This window comes from Garra rufa, chromosome 14 (genome assembly GCF_049309525.1).
Source record: "Garra rufa chromosome 14, GarRuf1.0, whole genome shotgun sequence".
NCBI classification, from domain to species: domain Eukaryota; kingdom Metazoa; phylum Chordata; class Actinopteri; order Cypriniformes; family Cyprinidae; genus Garra; species Garra rufa.
In genome coordinates, this window is record NC_133374.1 from 10,075,166 (window position 1) to 10,088,467 (window position 13,302).

The 13,302-nt window shown below is 42.2% G+C and overlaps 1 long non-coding RNA gene across 1 annotated transcript; it reads left to right on the top strand.

Annotated features, from left to right (window-relative positions):
- Positions 1-1,639: 1,639 nt before the first annotated feature.
- Positions 1,640-2,420, top strand: LOC141284194 (uncharacterized). The gene is made up of 2 exons (XR_012338369.1): positions 1,640-1,789; positions 2,213-2,420. It is a non-coding gene; the product is annotated as an uncharacterized lncRNA (long non-coding RNA).
- The last annotated feature ends 10,882 nt before the right edge of the window (positions 2,421-13,302 follow it).

Consider the following 13,302-nt stretch of genomic DNA (forward strand, 5'->3'; position numbering starts at 1 on the left):
AAACTGTTCAGTGTAAACTCACTATACAGTACATGCTTTTAAGTTATTTAAATACAGAAGAGCTTATATACACATACACATAGAAATACACAAATAAAAGTGAAATATATACAAATCATTTAATTTGTGACCCAAACTATATGTGGGATGGTCACACTCTCCCCAACAAAAAAGCTAATTCCTCCAAATCTTGCTTAACTACCCATATTAATGCGTTAGTTCCTTTTTATCTTTTAATAGGCAAATATGGGGTAATTTAATGGTGTCAGTGTTGGGTATGATATGTAGAGAGGTATGTAAAATGATGGTACGTATGCTGGTGTTGGTTAAGTGTAGTATTGTAAATAACTGCTTGCCTGCATGGCTGGTGTCTCATTAAACCCTAAAGTATTAACTGATGTGTGTGTTTCTAGTGAAGGCTGACCTAAATGTGAGTAGTTGAGTCTCTGTGCTGGTCTTCGATGTTTTGTAGGTCTTTTGGGTTTTGTTGAAGGGGAATTTTGTATAGTTGTGTGTGGGTTAGTTAGGACAACAGGAATGCCTCTGTCTTCATGGATGCTCTCTGGTATGAATGGTTCCTCATCTACAGGTAAGTACTCTGCTTGTGTTTCTGTTGGTTGCTCTTTTTGCTGGCTTTCTCTCTTTTCTCTTACTGGTCCACATTGTAATAGAAACTATGGAATCTCTCTTTTCTAGCACTTTAGATACAGTTGCTAAAGTGCGCTTAAAAAAGATTAAGAAAAACAGTGTAACACCGTGGTATAACGATCACACTCGCGCCCTAAAGAGAAAAGCGCGAAAAATGGAACGCAGCTGGAGGAAACTGCTTCGTACTGCTTGGCGTGAATGCAACTTATCTTATAGAAAATTGCGTTCAAAATGTTGATGCTTCATTTTCATGACCTTGCTTATATGGTATCAGCCCATATATGGTATCATTTGAAAGCTTAGAGTCTCATCTTTACAAGGAATACCATAACTTTTAGTTTTATGATACATAAAGTAGTAAAATTAAGCTTAGAATTTCTTTCATACCACACAAAAATTTCCGCCTAATGATTGCGAATAATTTTTACAAATGATGTGTATTTCTTATATTTTTCACAAAACAGACAAGTCATATATCACAAGAAAGCTATCATTCTCAAGAATCTGACCATATAAATCATTTTATTGTGTGACAAACACATAATCTTCAATTGAATCGGGATGTCAGATTGTTACCTCAGAGTATAAATAATATAATATTATCTTCCTACACATACTACTGCTTTAGTTAACAGCAAACAGCCTCAAAATCCATATTATCTTTTAAATTAGGATCTCTTCTTTCAAACGAGACCATTTTCACATTTCTGTGTGCTTCCATTGGTGAGAAATCCATTGTTTTGCCAAAAGCGCATCTCCAAGCACCCGAGCGCTTTTGGACATGCGCACTAAACCGCTATATTTGGCAGCTCTGTGTTGACGGCGGGGCTCAGAGCACTTTAGTAGATTAGATTACACTCCGGTCCGCCATCAGCGCTGCTCAGAGCGGTGAAAGATGACACCTCTCCCTTACCAGAGCGCAGAGCGAGAATGGAGTGATGGAGAGGTTCCGGGTCACATTGTGCGCACGGATGCAGCGGTGCGTTCTGGGATATGTAGTTTTTGGACTATAAGCAGCGTTGAAACTATCGCCAAGAGCAAAATAGACGCTAAAGGAATACATAACGGGCAGGTGCCATGGAGAGGAGAGGATCCGCGGCTGATAAGCGCGTCTATAAGTATTTACAGTGCTTCTATTCAGGTTTGTCATATTCTTATAATTAGTTTGAAACGTAAAAGCCACCAAACCAATCTGCTAAGCTATGTATTGAGTGTATGTATTGAATATTGTCAGTACAGTACAGTAGGTGTTGTAGAAAATACTTTTTCTAAATGCTTTTAAATTTGTGTTTTGGTTGTTCTGTGCTTATGAGAAGACAGAATGTTCTGTGCTTAATGAAAAAGACAAAGAAGACACTGTGTAACAAACTGTTTAGTAAAATGTGTGTGTGTGTAGTTGCGAACTCTCTACATTTATGTCATCTCTGAGAAACCTTTGTTTACAGGCACGTAGGAGAAAAGAAGCCCTGCAAAAGTAGTAGCAATTTGAAGGTCACTTTAGACTAGACTTTTGGTCACTCTAAGAAGAAGAATGGGATGGGGCTGTATTTTCTTTTCTGTCCAGGAACGGTTGGCGATAACAGGCCCTGATTGGAGGAGAATGGTTGAACGATATCAGGAGGAGAGGCCTGCAGAATCAAGAATATAAATGCATATTTTAGCTTTGTGAGACATTCCTGGACTGCCCAGAATGTCAGATTTGATATTGGCTGTTCTGGAATCCTGAGCTCAGCACGCTTTGACTTTACTATTAAATTGGCTTTAAACTTTGACGCGGACTCGAACTGTTTTATTTAAAGGGCGGATAAACGGACTGGGGGGAAGTAGGTATTCTTAGAATACCGGTAAAATTCCAACAGTGTTTCAGTAAATACACAGGCAAACATAAAAATGAAACATAATTCAGCCAATAATCAAGAAAAGTGCTATGGTACATAGTAAAATAGGATTCTAAGGGGTAATGTGCTTTATAAAACCTGTTTTTGCAAAGGAAACACATAAGGGGGAAAAAGGGGGCAATGAATTATAATTCAATGAATTCTAGTTAGAAACTGTCATATGAAAAATTATTTTTTTTCTGGTATATCCTGAGACCTAGTGGAATCAAACAAAACAAGTTGCAGAGTACTGAGACACACAGAACCTGAGTTACAGACTTTCAAACGAAAAAAAAAATTAAAAAGCGCCTATGTTTTTTTAGTTTTAACTGTAATATTTGAAACCTATATAATATTAATTATAAAGAATTACAGTGCTATTTTGTAGTTTAAATGGTTTTCTTTACAATGACACCATTTTTTTAATTCCTCCATTGTATGTGTATAGGGGAACCATTTGAATTTGGGTAGGGAAAATGCAGACGGAAATCCCCAAAATAGCTGCAGAGCTTAAGGGGTTAAAAACTGCCAGATCGGATTACTTTTCGTCTCTCTTTGAAGAGAACAAACATAACCCTAGGTATTTGTTCAATACTGTTGTTAAATTAACAAAAAAATATAGCAGAAACAGGTGCAGACATTTCCCAACAGCACAGCAGTAATGACTTTATGAAGTACTTTACCTCCAAGATAGACACTATTAGAGATAAAATTGTAACCATACAGCCGCCCGCTACAGTATCGCATCAGATAATGCGTTGTAGATCTCCTGAGGAACAATTCCACTCATTCTCTATTATAGGAGAGGAAGAATTGTATAAAATTGTTAAATCATCTAAACCTACAACATGCATGTTAGACCCTATTCCATCTAAGCTACTAAAGGAGGTACTTCCAGAAGTCATAGATCCTCTTCTGAATATTATTAATTCGTCACTATCATTAGGATATGTCCCCAAAATCTTCAAACTGGCTGTTATTAAGCCACTCATTAAAAAACCACAACTTGACCCCAGTGAACTAATTAACTAGAGACCAATTTCGAATCTCCCTTTTCTGTCAAAGATACTAGAAAAGGTAGTATCCTCACAATTATGCTCATTCTTAGAGAAAAATGGTATCTGTGAGGATTTCCAGTCAGGTTATAGACCATATCATAGTACTGAGACTGCTCTTATTAGATATTACAAATGACCTGCTCTTGTCAACCGATCGTGGTTGCATCTCCCTATTAGTGCTACTGGATCTTTGTGCTGCGTTTGATACTATTGACCACAACATTCTTTTAAATAGACTTGAAAATTATGTAGGCATTAAAGGAACCGTATGTAAGAAATTTATGTCAGCTAATCATAAAATGGCCCTGACATGTCACTAGACATTAAGAAATCATGTTCATTTCAAATACTTATATCACTGACAACAGTGGTCTGGCCAGGATATTGTCATTTAAAAGTGAGAGTTGCAGCCCACAACTGATGTTATTGTTGTCATTTTGTGTTTTGGTCTGAGGCTCCACCCTCCAGCTATCTACCAATCACGAAGTCAGTAGAGTTTTGTGATCCGGGTTGCCAGCTCTGTTACAGCTGCTGCTACGAACGTGTCAGATAAAACATGTATAACGTTACGAAACCTAACAGACCTCGTTATGAATCTGAAATACGTCGTGACAAAGTCCGAAATAAAACAAGGATTTGTATAGGAGATGTCTTTGAAAGATGCAGACGGCTGAAAACGGAGAAGAATTTGAAGATAGACGCCAACGTTGCTAATTTTCTCCTGGACATGTAAGATTTATCTATGTTTGGCTAACTTTGCTTCCGTACACAGTGGATTCTCCGCGGTCGCCCGTGCTAAATGCGTTCATAAAAAGCTTTATATCGCACCACTAGCAGGGTATGAAAACAATCTATGTTCCGACTGAAATGTGGTATTACAGTACATCTTTACGAAATATTTGGCTAATCGCCATCTGTAAATTTTTGCGATACATAATTACTTCGCAAAACATCTCTTGTGAAGCATAAACATAATTAACAGAAGAAAAACAAATTACTGTGTAGGACTCGTCACTTGCCATTGGAAGCTCCTTGTAGCAGCCTCAGCCTACTCCTGCAGCTTAGCTGGCAACCTCGAGTCAGGGGGGAGCGGGAGGGGATACACCGTTCTACAGTATTTTGAAAGTGATTGCAGTACCAGTTTTGGCCACAATCCTACATACGGTTCCTTTAATGGTAGTGCACTGGCTTGGTTCAAATCATACTTATCAGACCATCATCAGTTTGTGGCAATAAATGAAGAGGTATCATTTAAATCGCAAGTGCAGTATGGAGTACCTCAAGGCTCAGTACTAGGGCCATTACTTTTTACGCTTTACATGTTACCCTTGGGAGATATCATCAGGAAACATGGTGTTAGCTTTCATTGTTACGCTGATGATACTCAGCTCTATATTTCTTCGCAGCCCGGCAAAACATATCAATTCGAAAAACTAACAGAATGCATAGCTGATATTAAAAACTGGATGGTGAGTAACTTCTTACTGTTAAATCCTGAAAAAACAGAGGTGTTAATTATTGGACCTAAAACCTCTACAAGTAATAACCTAAAACACAGTCTAATACTAGATGGCTGCTCTGTAAATTCGTCATCATCAGTTAGGAACCTAGGCGTCCTATTCGATAGCAATCTCTCCTTTGAAAGCCACATTTCTAGCATTTGCAAAACCGCATTTTTCCATCTTAAAAATATATCGAAATTACGACCTATGCTATCAATGTCAAATGCTGAAACATTAATTCATGCGTTCATGACCACAAGGGTAGATTATTGTAATGCTTTATTGGGTGGTTGTTCTGCACGCTTAATAAATAAACTCCAGCTGGTGCAAAATGCAGCAGCTAGAGTTCTTACTAGAACTATAAAGTATGACCATATTAGCCCGGTTCTGTCAGCACTGCATTGGCTCCCTATAAAACATTGTATAGATTTTAAAATCTTGCTAATTACTTATAAAGCCCTCAATGGTTTAGCTCCTCAGTACTTGAGCGTGATTCTATCGCATTATAGTCCCTCATGTCCGCTGCGTTCTCAAAATTCTGGCAATTTGATAATACCTGGAATATCAAAATCAACTGCCGGCGGCAGATCATTTTCTTATCTAGCGCCTAAACTCTGGAACAATCTACCTAACACTGTTCGGGAGGCAGACACACTCTGTCAGTTTAAATCTAGATTAAAGACACATCTCTTTAAGCCCGAGAAGAAGAAGCCCCTGTCTGCAGCCTGCAGATCGAGGCGGGGCTGAATCTGGGGCGGGGCTGCACATGTAGCCCCGCCCATATGCCTTCTCATTGGTTGTAGGTAAATTAATAATGTCGAGATAACGTAACTCCCACAACTCATCTCATTGGTGGCAAAGTAATGACGTTGTAAACATTATGGAGTTAAGGGAATTGAAATAGCAGATAAAATAGCAAAGGAAGTTACTAAAAATAATCAAATTGATTTTCATAAGATTTCATAAGATTCAAAGGAGAGTGGGAGAAATAAGGTGTACAGGGAAGAATAGACGAGAAGAGACAATAATATCAAGGCTTCGGTTTGGATACACGGGATTAAATGGAACATTACTGAAAATAGGAAACATGGCACAGGGAAATGTGAATATTGCGGGCATGAAGAAACAGTGGAAAACGTCATATTAGAGTGCAGGAAATATGAAACTGAACGAAGACAATGACCTTATGCACGGAGCGTAATATGGAATTACCCATATAACCAAAAGATGGCAGCAGAGGATTATTTATTATGCAGCTGCCTTTTAAACTCCCTAGATTTTTCAAGATGTCTTGCTTTTCGATTTATTATAAAATTACTAGTATAATAAATTGTAGTACTTTTACCGTCCTTAAGTATATAAGGAAGTGCGGAAAATCATTAAAGTCCTCCTGAAATCAAAATTAAAGTTTTTTGGCTTTTAGTATGAATATATTAGCCTTAAGGTTATCTATAAGCTAGTGTGCTTCAAAACAACGACAAAATTCGCGTTTACAAGATATGGGCATTCAACACTACGGACACTACGGACTCTAGAGAGCATTGGATTGGACAGAACGTTTGATGAGAAACTGTAGTGCACGGTGATATCATCAAAATCGTTGATTCATATTGGCGGAAGTGACGAGACTGTAAGTTTTGAATGCCCATATCTTGTAAACGCGAATTTTGTCGTTGTTTCGAAGCACACTAACTTATAGATAATCTTAAGGCTAATATATTCATACTAAAAGCCAAAAAACTTTAATTTTGATTTCAGGGGGACTTTAAGCTCACACACAAACAGCCTATAAGGGTGAATTATTTAAATGCTAATATATAGTTTACTACAAATGCATTAAATAATTGTGGTATAATAATTAAATAATGCACTCAATATGAATCGATAGGAATATGAAATATTTAATAAAATTTAATAACTACATCTTTTAAGTTTAATCTTGAACTGTAAAATCTATTGAATAGCCTATATTTAACCAATACTTACATATATATACTTATATATATATATATATAACCATACTTGTTACCGCTGTAGTTTTGTTACTCTAAATTTAGTCTGAATTATTTAAGCTCTTTTTTTGACATCAGCTTGTCAGATGTTCACAGCAATGAATTGCGCATATTTAGCCGATTTACTCGCCTATTTTTTTAAACTGGCATTTGTCATTCTTGAAACGGTATACATGGACGATTGATCCTCTTAGACAAACAACACTTTTCTTTGATTATGAGTGGATTATGTAGAGAAAACGAACAAAGTACGCTCATATTACGGCACAGTACAGTTGACCAGAAATGACTTAGCTGGCTTGACTAAACAAGGAATCCGTGCATATGGTCAATTAATAGCGAAATCAGAAGAAATTAAAATATGTTTAAATTTAGTAGATATACTTCGGGAAGGGTCAACAGATTGTTATAGGGTGTTATTTTAATTTCTTACAGAGATTAATGTATTTGAGCACAGAGGACCCAGACTGCTGTTTCGCGTGTCACTATTAGATCGGGAGGGAGAATCGAAATAACTGTGAACATTATTATCTTAAATAAATAACAGTGAAATTCATTCATGTGTCGTCATAATTCATTCATGTGTCATAAATGTTTGTATTTATAAACAACTCTGATGTTTAACAACCCTTTTCTATTTATTAATTTAATAACATAAGGATTGTTATGAGTCTGGTTCTGATTCTGCTTTCTCTGGCTTTTCTTTCCCTTTTCCGCCCTCTGCTGGTCACTACCTCTCTTTCTCTCCCCTCTCCCCTCCGCAGCTGCGTCTCATTTGGTATCTCACTGATCCTTTCCACCTGTTCCCCCTATCAGGCTCGTTTGCTATTTAATGTCCTCTGTTCTCTTGTCTTTTGTCGGATTATTTTGCTCGACTCAGATGCTGATAACCACCGTCAGAACCTTCTCCATCTAAACATCCTGTCGTGTCCAAGTCCTGTCGAACTGTCTCGTCCAGGTCAGCTATATCTCTCTTGCAATTAACCTGCTCTCCCACCCTGTGTCCAGCTACCCTGCTGTCTGCTTACTCCCGCTGTTGGGTTCAACGCCGCGCTGCCGCTCGGTACGAGAAGAGAGGAGCCCGGGGTCCTCTAGCTGACAATTCTGCTCTCCGCTACTTCCCAGCTACGGTTGTGAATACAAGAGGGCTTTGATGCCACGGAGGAACGCCTTCTCTGAGTTTATCCTTTTCCTGTCTAAAGAGGCTGTTTTTTGAGTTTATCTACGGACGCTGCTAAATAACCTACGTGCCTGTTCGAAGAGACTGTCTTGTTTTCCAGCATACCCTGCGAGTATCTAAGTTCCTGTTTGAAGAGACTGTCTAGTTTTCCAGCATACCCTGCGAGTACGAACTACGAATCATACGAACTGACAGGGGGAGACAGAGGGAGAAACCAAATCTCAACAGTGCAAAACAAAGGCAAATGAGAAGAGACATAAGGAGACATGTGACATTATCTCCCCCTCCCGGTAGGCGCGTCTCGCGCCGTGATAGAAACACCAGGGAGGGGGGGGCGGGCGCTCTGGAGGCCTTTACGGGGCAGGACCTTGCTGGGTTGGGAAGGCCTCCAGGGTGGAACAGGAAGCCATGGCGGGTCAGGCGGCCACGGCCGGACAGGCAGTTCTAGTGGCTATGGCGGGTCAGGCGGCCACGGCCGGACAGGCAGTTCTAGTGGCCATGGCGGGTCAGGCGGCCACGGCCGGACAGGCAGTTCCAGTGGCCATGGCGGGTCAGACGGCCACGGCCGGACAGGCAGTTCCAGTGGCCATGGCGGGTCAGGCGGCCACGGCCGGACAGGCAGTTCGGGTGGCCATGGCGGGTCAGGCGGCCACGGCCGGACAGGCAGTTCAGGTGGCCATGGCTGGGCAGCCCCCGTGGCCTTGGCCTTCGTCCTCGGCCCGGCCACGTTGGCTAGGGGTACATAGCGCCCCCCCCAAAATTTTCTTTGGGGAATTCAGGGGTTTGGCAGGACTGTTTGACAGAGTGGGCTCTGTAAGGCTGGACAGGACCAGCGAAGGCTCTGGAAGGCTGGATTGCACCAGCGGAGACTCTGGAAGGCTGGATTGCACCAGCGGAGGCTCTGGAAGGCTGGACGGGACCAGCGGAGGATCTGGACGGCTGGACGGGACCAGCGGAGGATCAGGAAGGCTGGGCGGAACCAGCGGAGGCTCAGGAAGGCTGGATAGGACCAGCGGAGGCTCTGGAGGACTGGACGTAACCAGTGAAGGTTCTGGACGGCTGGACGGGACCAGCGAAGGATCAGGAAGGCTGGGCGGAACCAGCGGAGGCTCAGGACGGCGCTCTTGAGGAGCGGGCTCTGGACGGCGCTCTTGAGGAGCGGGCTCTGGACGGCGCTCTTGAGGAGCGGGCTCTGGACGGCGCTCTGGACGGCGCTCTTGAGGAGCGGGCTCTGGACGGCGCTCTTGAGGAGCGGGCTCTGGACGGCGCTCTTGAGGAGCGGGCTCTGGACGGCTGGGCGACCCCAGCGGAGATTCAGGAGGGCTGGGCGTCTCCAGCGGAGACACTGAAGGAGCTAGCTCTGGGCGAGTGGTCACTGGAGGGCGCTCTGGCGGCGCGGTCACTGGAGGGCGCTCTGGCGGCGCGGTCACTGGAGGGCGCGGTCACTGGAGGGCGCTCTGGCGGCGCGGTCTCTGGAGGGCGCTCTGGAGGCATGGACACTGGAGGGTCAGGAAGACTGGGTGGAACCAGCGGGGATTCTGGACGACTGGATGAGACTGGCGGAGATTCAGGACGGCTGGGCGGAACCAGCGGGAACTCAGGAGGGTAGGAAATTACTTCTCCAAACCAGTCTATTAAATCCGCTTCAACATCGTCCATTCTGTCGACCATCTTGGCCGGGGAATCAGGAACTGCGGCCATCTTGGCCGGGGAATCAGGGACTGCAGCCATCTTGACAGGAATAACAGGAACAGCGGCCATCCTGGCCGGGAAATCAGGAACATCGGCCATCTTGGCCGGAATATCAGGAACATCGGCCATCTTGGCCGGGGAATCAGGGACTGTGGCCATCTTGACAGGAATAACAGGAACATCGTCCATCCTGGCCGAGAAACCAGGAACGTACTGACCTCACCGGTGGGTCTAGCAGGCTGGCCATCAGGCGTGCCGACTCCTGCGTGGCAGCCATTTTGTGAGCTGGTGTGGCAGCAGTCATCGGAGCAATGCTGAGGCAGGCCATGGAGCTTTGGAGGGTTGCCGGATGTTCAGGGTGAGGCAGGCGGTCTGAACTGTTGGACCGGTATGTAGAGGCTATTGGCGTTGGGTGAGCTGGTGCGAGGCATTGTGCTTCTGAGGGAGCTGGATGTTGGATTGAACAGGAATACTCTATTGGCTCCATCTTAAAGGTGGAGCCGTTTAAATAGAGAATTATACTAACCAACTCGAAAAACGGGACATCATGGACAGAGAGATTACAACGAATAACATCCTTATCCAACCCCAACAGAAACACAATGCCAATAGAGGGATCGGGCAAGCTCACCCGATGATAGAGCTCAATAAAATCCTCCACATACCGCTCCAACTCCCGACCGCTCTGCCTCAAGTTCCACAGGCGTTCGTCAGCACTGCAGTTTGGGTCGGTCATTCTGTCACGGTGTGGTGCTGGTTGATGAGACGGGAGACGTAAATCCAATGATAAATCACTTTAATATAATTCCTCAGAAAGGCAGGAGACATCCACACACGGTGTAACGTAAATCAATGAACATCAAGGAACATTAACCAACATGAACAGCATTAACATCCAGGAACAGTAAATGACCGACAAAGGACTGAACTAAAAGACTGACTTATAAAGGTAAACTAATCAAGACACACAGGTGATACAGATAACGAGCAAACGAGGACTAATCACAGGACTAAACCAAATCATACGAACTGACAGGGGGAGACAGAGGGAGAAACTAAATCTCAACAGTGCAAAACAAAGGCAAATGACAAGAGACATAAGGAGACATGTGACACTTGCTGAGAATTTTCCACATTTATGTATCTTATTAACAATTAAGACAATAATGAAAAAAACTGTAAATAAACACCACTGGTTAACATTTTGATTTATAGTCACTGATTTCCAGAAATGGGATAACTAAACAGCTGAAAATGTCTTGCTTGTAAATGTATGTAACCTTGGACCACAATCTTAATTGAGATTTGTACACATCTGAAAGCTGAATAAATAAGCAAAGGATTCAGTATTTACATATAACGTATAATTCATAAGTATAGTTTCCAACTGCTGCGTGGCAGCGACGTCAATCCATTTCACTAACCAATGAGATGAGTTGTGGGAGGGATGTTGCGCCGACGTCATTAATTTACCTACAACCAATGAGAAGGCATGTGGGCGGGACGACACGTGCAGCCCCGCCCCAGATTCAGTCCCGCCTCGATCTGCGGGCTGCAGACAGGTGCACTTGTTTCGTTTTGCGCTGTAGCGGTAGACCAATCATAAAGGACTGCGCCATCTGACCAATCACAGCAGTGAGGGCTCACGGAAAGGATAGGTTTAGAGAGACTGATTCTTCGAACTACTTCACACGAGTCGTTTACGAATCATTTAGAAACGGGGTAAAATTAAATCTATTTTTTGGAGAAAACTAAAGTGTTTTTTGAACTTGCATACATGAAAACCTGTTTTAAGAGACTCATAAAACAATATTAGCTACCTTTAAAATGGCATAATAGGGGCACTTTAACAAAACAAACATTCTGTACAGTGTTGCTAAGAATTTAGTCTAGCAACACAGCTAATTCTGTCCTTTTTAATTTCAGATTCTAAATTACATGACAGAAATTGTAGTTACATAATTCATTACACATTTCAGTTCATATAATCTGACTACTGTTTTACTGATTACTTTTAGATTACTTGTGTAAGGACCACCCACCAGCCTAATAGTGGAATCCAGTGGCATGGGTGAAGGTATTCTGTGTGTATGTCTTTATTTGCGCTTCTGAAAAAAAAAAATCACTTGATTTATTAAAACTCTGTTTTCTAATTTAATTCTGAGCCCTTTGTCATTTTTTAAAGGAGAACTCCGGTGTGATATTGACCTAAAGTGTATTGAATCATGATACCGAGTGTGAACGTACCTTGCATATCTCATCTCGTCCTGTCCACTGCAGTCCGAAATCTGGGGTCAGTTAGCCGATGCTCACAACAGGTTGTCAATGAGAGTCAATAGGGCATCGAAGTAGCTATGTAAATAAATCACTGTTTTATGCCATTTACGAGGCACAAAGTAGCTCCACACTTCATTGGTAGACTTCCAAGGGCCCTGACATTAAAAATGCGACATTGAGAACTCAGAAAAAGCACCGGTAGTTTATTTACAAGACGATTTATACAGACAGTAACTGCAAGAAAAAATCTGGTCACCGCCATCTTGAATTTAGTCACGATAAGTCGAGTGACGAGCAGGAAGGAACTTATCAGGTTATCAACTTATCAGGATGTAGTTTCCTTCGTGCTCAACACTCGACTTATCGTGCCTAAATTCAAGATGGCGGCGACCGGATTTTTTCTTGCAGTTACTGTCTGTATAAATCGTCTTGTAAATAAACTACCGGTGCTTCAGTCCCCTGGATCCAGTCCGTACCCATCAGCACCCAGAGATAACCTCTACAGCCCTGAAAGTCAGCAGAATCAATGTCAACTAGATGAGCCCCAGAGACAGATCGTCAGTGAAGACCTCATCACCTAGACGGCCATCGACACAAGACCGCGAAAACCAGATGAGTCCTCTTCAATCTGACTTTGTAACAACATGGAACTTTTGCATCTACATTAATATTAGTCTGTTTGTTTCTTATTCCGAGGTCACCATAGCCACCAGATCCAGTCAATTATTATTGACACTTAATTGTCTTGTTTTTATACTGTAAGGTTGCTTTTACACAACTTGTATTGTAAAAAGTGCTGTATTAAATAAAATAAAATAAAAAAAAATTAGACAAGCAATACAGGCAATTATTCAATTATTCATTCATCAGGGACCCAGTGCCGCATTGAGTCCACTCCTGCCAGACGTGGATCTCACGATCAAAAACTCGCCAGTCAGAAATCGAAAGGTCTCTAATGGTGTGCCTACTGCTCCAATTAGTCATGAACCTTTAGTCTGATCTATCCTGGACACAGATTTGAGTTAACATTAGCCTCCACATGATCTACTAGCCATA